The sequence below is a fragment of the Galeopterus variegatus genome, unplaced genomic scaffold (genome assembly GCF_000696425.1).
Source record: "Galeopterus variegatus unplaced genomic scaffold, G_variegatus-3.0.2 Scaffold7766, whole genome shotgun sequence".
Taxonomy (NCBI): domain Eukaryota; kingdom Metazoa; phylum Chordata; class Mammalia; order Dermoptera; family Cynocephalidae; genus Galeopterus; species Galeopterus variegatus.
Window position 1 is genome coordinate 83,631 of NW_007733877.1, and position 8,281 is coordinate 91,911.

An 8,281-nucleotide genomic window follows, 5' to 3' on the forward strand; every position below is an offset into this window, starting at 1 on the left:
CCCGGCCCGGCGAGCGACGGTCGGAGCCCCGGGGCGGCCGGGGGCAGCCTCTGCTCCTCCACCTGAGCACCGCTTCTCCCCCAACCCGCCGCAATAGCTGGGCTCCCGCGGCAGCTCATCTCTGACTTCAAATGCCCAGAGCAAATTTGGGAAAGTTTCTCGCTCGCGCTACGCGCACTTTTCCAATGGGGGATAAAAATAAAAGGGGAAAGGGAAAAAATTGGGGCAAGATGAGCACCCTGTACCTACCCCACCCCCAGCAAAAACGTGCAAAGTCCCGTTTTTAAAAAGAAAAAAAGCGAGAGAGAAGAAAGGAAAAAGCTGCGCTCTTACCACGTGCGCCAGCCCGCTCCGCCGGCGCTCCGGCTGGTCCCGCGGCCCCCGCGCTGACCACGAGCAAGACGAAGCCTCGGAGGGGAGCCCGACTCTCATCTCCAGCCCTGAGTCCGAAAGAAGGGGGGGGACCGAATTATGCAAATGTGGGTCCCGGCGGTGGGGCTCGGGTTACGGTCCCCGCGAGTCCCCAAGGTGAGGCACCCACCCGCAGCAGGGACGGGCGCGGCGACTGCTCGAGCTTCGCTCTTCTCGCTGCACGTGGGCGGGCGGGCGGGCTGGCAGGAGAGTTGTCGGGGCCGCCCCGTGCTGCCAACTCAGCCGGCGGCCGCCGAGTGCCGCCCCGAGGGGGAGCTGCTGGACGCCCGATGCCCGGCGAGCAGGGCTCGAAGGACAAGACGCCGGCCCGGGGCGGCCTAGAAGAGGGGGAACCGCGCGGTCAGCGACCGGCACGCTTCCTGGAGGAGGCCAGAGGGGTCGGATGGGGGAGGGGACCCCACCGAGGAGTCTGGAAAGCACGTTAGAGTAAGTGGAAGTGACTGACCCCCTGGAATTCTTCGGAGCTTTCCAACTCCTCGCACCTCCCGTAAGAGCTGCGCCGCGTGAGCCTGTGGTGCGCGGCGGGTGGGGTGGGAGCGGGGGCACCCGGCGGCTGCAGGGAGGCCGTGCAGGCTCCTGAGAGGGTTCTTGGGGCCAGTCCTGCGAGGCCTTTCCTGAACCTCCTTTGGAAACGGGTCAGTAGGTATTTCCTGTGTCCTTTTGTTTGTTTGTTTGTATTTTCCTTTAAAGAAACTCTCTTTAAGTACAAACCCGGTAAATATGGATAGCGCAGCAGATAATGGAACAAAATCAAGGCGCACTCCTGTTAAGCCAGCCACCCTGTGGATAGGTAATAAGAAAGCCAAAATGTCTTGCCTAAAGTCACGCAGCTGTTAAGTGGACGTGTCCAAACTTGCAACCGGGTCTTCTGAATCCGAGTACAGTGCACACTGGTAGCTACATCGTGAGCTCAAGGAAAACCCAGTTCCAGAAAATGAACAATGCTTTGTGGATTGGGAGCCTGGCTCAACCCGCTGGGGAAGAATCAGGTCACCTTTGCCAGTTTCGTCTCCTTTCTTTGGCTTTTCTGAGGCGAGGGAAGATGAGGTCAGGGCTTTCTAAGGGCAAGGGAGAAGGGATTTTCATGGACATGCTCGCTCCCCAATGTGAAGGGAGAGTTTGAGTTCTTGGGCCGCCCAGACCTACGTTATGGATGGAATGACCAGATTGGCACACAGCCAGCATACTAATAGGCGCTGTAACAAGAGAAGCCAACCCCACAGTGTCCTTCCTGGAGGCAAGAAGAGGTGAGAGAATAAAGAGGTAGTGACAAATAAAAACTTCAAAAGTGTTTGCTGAGCAAGATACTGTGCTGGGAAGGAGGGAGAGAAAGGGGAAATGTGCGAGTTGAAGACTAAGATGTTCCACCATGGTCCCTACTGTTAAGCATTTGATTTTTTTTGTTTTGATCAAAAACTCAACAAATAAATTTCTTTTTTAAAAGTAGAGTTGTCAAAATGCCCACGTAAATGAGGCGCTGCAAGATGTATCAGGGTTATTAAAAGAATAGCAAATTGATGCCGTATTCCAGTTTGCTCTGTCCAGACTCCAGACCAACAAAGTAAAATAGGAAGGGAGCAGGGAAGTCCTTTAGTAGGCTTGCTCCTGGCTTGGGGGGTGAGGATGAGGGGGGCCAAGCAGGGGAGGCAGCCTGAGGGTCCTACCTAGTCCTCAGAGTCCCCTCTCTGAGTAGCTTTCAGCTTTTTTTTCCAGACTTGCTGTTCTGATTCACAGTGTGGTGACAGGATTACAGTCAACCATGAGACATATCACAAATAATTTGTGAAAATTTGCATTTTGATTTAGTAAGAAACACTTTTGTACATCATTGTAGGCTCTACCTATTGTCATGGCATTTTTTATTCACTTGTATTCTAATATTGCTACTGGAATGGGAAACAAAGGAGTGTCAGAATTTCCTTGAACTATGGACACAAACGAAGGTGTGGATCCTGAACTCAAATGACATAGGACATATGCATCTCAGTGAATATCAGGCCATCCAGCCAAGATTTCTTAAAGGTGCCCCTGTGTGCTGAGAAAACTGATAAATGGTTCCCTACATGCAGCATCTCGCTACTAATCTGGTAATCCCGGCACTATAAACCAAGCTCAGGTTATGCCAATCAAAATTGTTGTGAAGCCTGAGAAAGAGCATTGCTTCCCACCAGTCCACCGTGCAACCAAAGTCATATGTTACTGGCACAAGTAATCTGGATGGGAGGAGACAAGACCTCTATGATTTTATTTTGTAACAGCAGCAGCACTGCCCCAAGCAACAGAAGCTCAGGTTCATTTTAGATATTTCTTGAGCATCTTCTCTGTATCCAACACTGCACCAAACCCTGGGGATACAATGGTGCCTAAAACCAGGTCTGGTTCCTGCCCCCATGGAGCTGGCACAGTGGATCACACAAATATACAATTAAAAACAATGACAGTGTTTAATCTCAATAAAATAAAAGGGCAAAGGACCCTGTCAAGTCCAGGAGGTCAAGGAAGGATATGCAAGGACTGGGCGAAGATCCGTGGAAAGAACGGGAGAAAGAGCAGGTGTTGAAAGGCCTGGGTGGGAGGAAGCAAAGTGCATTTGCGGAATAGAGAAAGTCCAGTGTGGGTGGAAACCTCCGGGTCGCCTTCCAGGCCTAGTGCACTGGGGCTGAGGGTAGCCAATACAGGAATCCTCCTTGGGAGCCCCCCCAGAGAGATTTTAATCTCTGTGATTCTCCTTTTTCCTTGCCATTTCTTTTTCTGGCTGATGACAATGGCATTATAATTTTTACATTTGAGATTTTTTACCATTCAATTTCTGCAGACAAATGAGAACATGCCAACAAGATTTCAGTAAGGAGAACATATACAGAAATACTTATTGACATCAGCATTGTGTCTCAGTGACAGTCTTAATGAAATAACATTCCTTAGTTTTCTACTGCTCAATAAGGAAATGACAATGTGAATTTTGTTTCATTTAAAATGAGTGGAGTGGATAAATGCAGCCTTTCTAGTAGAAGCACATCATGTGAAGTCTACGGATCACTTTACCATTGCTGGTAAAAAATAAAAAGTAAATCGATGCATTATTTATCATGATTGTTTAAGACAAGGTACATATCAACCCAGCATCCGGGTTAATAAGTGATAGTCTGTCAGTCTGATCATAAAGGCTCAAAGGAAAATCTGCATTCCAAATCATACCTTTTTATGTCTTTAAATGTTTTAATCTTTTAGCTTACATGTTTAATTTGTTTCTAATTGTATGAAAAATGAATAGTACTGTTGTTCGCTATTACTAGGGAACTTGTAGACTTCTTTAATGCACATATCACTAGACTGCTTATATTACCAGGTTATGGGAGGCAATTTTTCTTTTTCCAAGTAACATCAGACTTCTTACAGAAGCTTTGTTTTTATATTGACAAAAAGACCAGGCAAGTCAGTGCATACAGTTGTCAGAGCAGTTGTTTCACAGCATTTAAGCCAAAAAAGAAAAAAAAATTATATTACAACTCAATAATCTTAATAAGAACGGTCATCATTTCTTATGGTTATGGTTAAAATTATGGGCTCTGGAGGCACATATGGCCTGGGTTCAAATCCTATGGTCCTGGGTTCAAACCCTAACTCTGCCACTACCTAGCTATGTATTCTTAAACAAGTTCCATAACTTCTCTGTGCCTCAGTTTTCTCATCTATAAAGTGGACAAAGTTATGGGGTTATTCTGAGGTTTAAATGTAGTGACATATGTAAAACCTGTAGCACACTGTTGGTACATAGTAAGTATTCAGTAATTGTTAGCTATTAAATTATTACTATTGTTTGCACACTATGGCCAGACACTATACTCTGTTGCTCTAGATTCACTGCTCTACTCCTCACAATCACCTTGAAAAACAAGGCTGTTTATTCCCATGTTACAGATGAGGGAACTAAGGCTCAGAGAAGATACATAGCTTGCCCAAGTTCGCATAGTATGTTGCAGAACCAGAATATGAACTCTGTTCTCTCAGTCACCAAAGCCCAGATGTTTCAAGTACATCATGTGATGCAGCACAGCCTAAAGCAGATGAAAGCAAAAGAGTGGCTGTACATATTCATATATGAAGTATTTGTGTATCTTTTTCCCCAAATTCTGAGTTTCAGCTTCCAAGAATAAATGATGATGGCATTACTGAGGAGGTTCAGGTTTGAGTTGTAAGAAGAGGGAAGCCAGAAGACAGAGATTCTTGGCATGTGACTTAAAACAAGTTATTCCTTTGTGGAAAATGTCATTCAAACTCGGAGAGCCAAGTTCTACATTAATAACAATCTAATTAACATAACACCTTTTCTTCCAGAAAGATCAAAATGCATAATAATAGTACCGTTGTTCTTCCAAGGAGGTTTGAGAATATGAAATAGAAATTTAAAATTTAGGAAGAATGGGTTAGTGAGTAACCTGCAAAACCTAGCGACAGTGCTCCATAAGGGGCTTTCCCAGCCTTAGTGCAGCCCGTGTAGGAGACATGTTTGTGTGATCTCACATATTCTCTATGTCATTATTTTTCAACTCAACTATAAATCCTCTGAAAGTAGGGGCTTTGGAAGTGTGCTCTCTGTTTGTATTCCAGCCAAGCAGAGTTCTGGATAGGAACATAATATACGCCTTCCCAGCAGCGAGAGAGAATGAGACCTGACCCATCTGAGATTTTCATTCTCTACCTTGGCAGATAACTCCAAATTAATTCTACCCACCCCACGGCACGCTGTGTCTAACAGTTTCTCTGGGAGATGCTGGATTTCAGAGCAAGGGCAAGAAGGCATCCTCTGAAAGGTTTTGTCCTCGGTTAACCCCTTTTGCAGAGGCTTAAATCATTAAGTTCTGAACCAACACCCTCTGCTTTCAGCCTAGTGAGTGCCACTGATGTGGCAGCCAGCAGTGCGGACCACTGAGGAGAGGTCAGCCCAGAGCCCTGTTCGGGCCATGCCTCCTCTTTCCTGACTCTTGCCACACCTGCTACTGGTCACAGAAGCAGGACAATGCAAGCAGCCGGGGCAACAGAAAGGATTCAGGGCAACCCGTCCCAAGACTCCCTTTCTAGTTCTGCCTCTGCCGCTCGCTGATAGTATTATTTTGGGTTGCTGGTTGATGCTGGGAGGAGCCAGCTGTGCTTACAGCAGTCACGTCACTCAAGACTTTGGGGGCAGCGTTGGGAGACAGGCTCTTCTTTCCCCATATCTGATGAGAGTTCTTAACCATATGCCACAAAGATGTAAAGACATCACATCCTCTTGGGCCTGCCAGAATTTTAAATACCAGCCAAAGAGGCCACAGTGTTTAGAAAGAGTTTAAGTCTTCACCATTTTGAATAAGAAAGGTTGGGGTTTGCAGGGGGAGAGGGTTGGATAGAGGGAGAATGCAAGAGTCTGGTGCTGGTTGCAACACTGTGTAGTGGGAAAGCACTAGGTTAGGAATAGGGCTCGATGGTTGCCTCTCCATAATAGCAATGTTCTTCATAATAATAATGGTTAATATCTGTTGAGCATTTAACAGTACTAAGCACTGTGCTAACTATGATGCTTGTCTCTTTTAATCTACCAACCACTCTGTGAAGCAGATATCATTATTCTTTTCACTTTACAGATGAGGAAACTGAGTCACCAAAGCCCAAGTTGCCAAGCTAATTAAATGGAAGCGCCAAGACGTGACCCCAAGCAATCTGACTCCATCACTTGTGCTCCCAGCACCTACCCTAGCCTGTGTAGTAGATAAGCCACTTAACCTCTCTGAGCCTCTGTGTCTTCATCTTTAAAATGGGGCTGGGTGCCTCAGGAAACACCCTGGGCTCTCCCAAGCAGGGGCAGTGGGGGGCCTCGGGCCTCAGCCATGCCCCCCCAACTCCTGCAACCAGTCCAGTGATGACCACCAAGCCACAGCAAGAAGGGCCATGGATTCCCGAGCTGGGACGGTGGGAGGCAAGGGCTTTTCTGCACTCCCCTGACATTTGCACCAGATCAGCAATGACCAAGCCACTGCTGGAAGCCCCCCAAACTCCCCTATAGGAATGAGGGGGTGCCATCGGCCTTAATCCCACCGCTCTTCCTCCCTCCTTCTTCCATCCCATTCCCTTCCCCTTTCCCCCTTTCACTCCCTCCCAGTGGCTCCACAGCAACAGCCTAGAATGTAAAAAGTAATATTAATAAAATTTCATTTTCTTTAAAAAAATAAAAATAATTAATTAATTATTTAATTAAAAAATAAAATAAAATAGGGCTGAGCATGCCTGCCCTAACTGCCCTTGGCCCGAGCATTGTGGGAACCAGAGGAAGAGGATTAAGAACATGTCCTGAAAAGCCGGACACACACTGCAGATGTAATTGTTGTCTCTTAGGGTGATTGCTTGGGTTACTGGAACTTCGGTGGCAGAGGTGAACACAGATTGAGATGGGGTGGGAGGCAAAGTTTATGATTCCGGATCAGGGACAAGAACCATTGAGCAGAACCTCTAACTTGTCTGCCTCCTGACCAATCCTAGTGGTCTCTTTTCCCCTCCTCCCGTTCAAAGTGGTCTCTTTGCTCCTCCTCTCATTGGAGGGTGGTCCAGATCTACATTCTTCTTTTCATCTGGAGATGCGGCCCCCAGAGTCTTGGGCCCTTTGAAACTAATCCTTGGCAGGTTTACTTCTCCTGCTGCTAATAACGGGCCTAGACACATGGTCACACTCCTTCTCAAATCCTAATAATCGACTAGAGCTGTTGTGCCTCAGAGACTCTTGTGGTTCCAATGTGCTCACCACTGAGTGACAGACCGGTTTCAATCAATGGCCTTGTAAGCACACAGTCTTGCCAGAGACCTGGAAACTTGCAGCATTTTAGAATGAAAAAGTTTGTTCTTTAAAAATATGAAAATTTAGTCAACAACCCATGGAAACTTCAAAAAGAGGAAAATTAGAACAATTTAGGTTCTTTCTTCTCTCTGTTTAAATTTCATGAAACAAAAGACATGCCCAAGATGACCATTTTAGTCAGTTCATCTGTTACTCAGAAATCCTAGGGATAGAAAGTGCCTTAGCAAGGTACTTAATCCCTCGCTTTTCCTGTGTTTCGGGCTTTTCGTCACAAAGTGCTCTCTTATAATGGCAACTTGAGTGGACTCTTACCGAACAAGTGGAAAATGATATCTGGAAGCCCAATGCGTATGTATGTCAGGTAAAAACTGGATGGTCCTAGTTGCACCTGAGTGAATTGAACTCCCTGCACCCCATGCAAATCCCTGACAAAGGGGACTGAGGCACCTTGTCCAAATCCCCTGAGGTCTGAAAGCCACCTCTGTAACTTATAGACTCAGCCCACAACATGCTAGGGTGGAGGCTAGGGGTAGGCAGTAGGCAAACCAGAGAGTAAGTGAATATGTAGAATGGACTTTTCTCACTCCCAGATGCCTGGACAAGCTCGAGGTTCTCCGTAATCCATTTAGCAAATATTCATCAAGCACCTACTGTATGCCAGGTACCACACGAGGTACTTGGTACCTACATCAGTGAACAAAATTCCCTGTCTTCATGGAGCTTACAGCCTGGAAATTACTGCGAATTGAGTTCCAGGAACCAAAATAAGGAAAACTCAGTTTGTAGTGCCTTCCCCTGTCTTCAGCTAGAATTACATTTAAACCACTCACACATCAGGTATGAATCTCTCCACAGGCCATCAGAGAAAGAATACCAAACTTGTTTTAATAACTCATTCTGGTGTTTAATACTCTCACAAGACATTCTTCAGAGGTAGAATACACCCCCTTCTTATTATGCATTTTATTTTCTTTCCTCCTCAGGAGACCTGAAAGAAGTTAGTCACAATGTTCTGAGTAA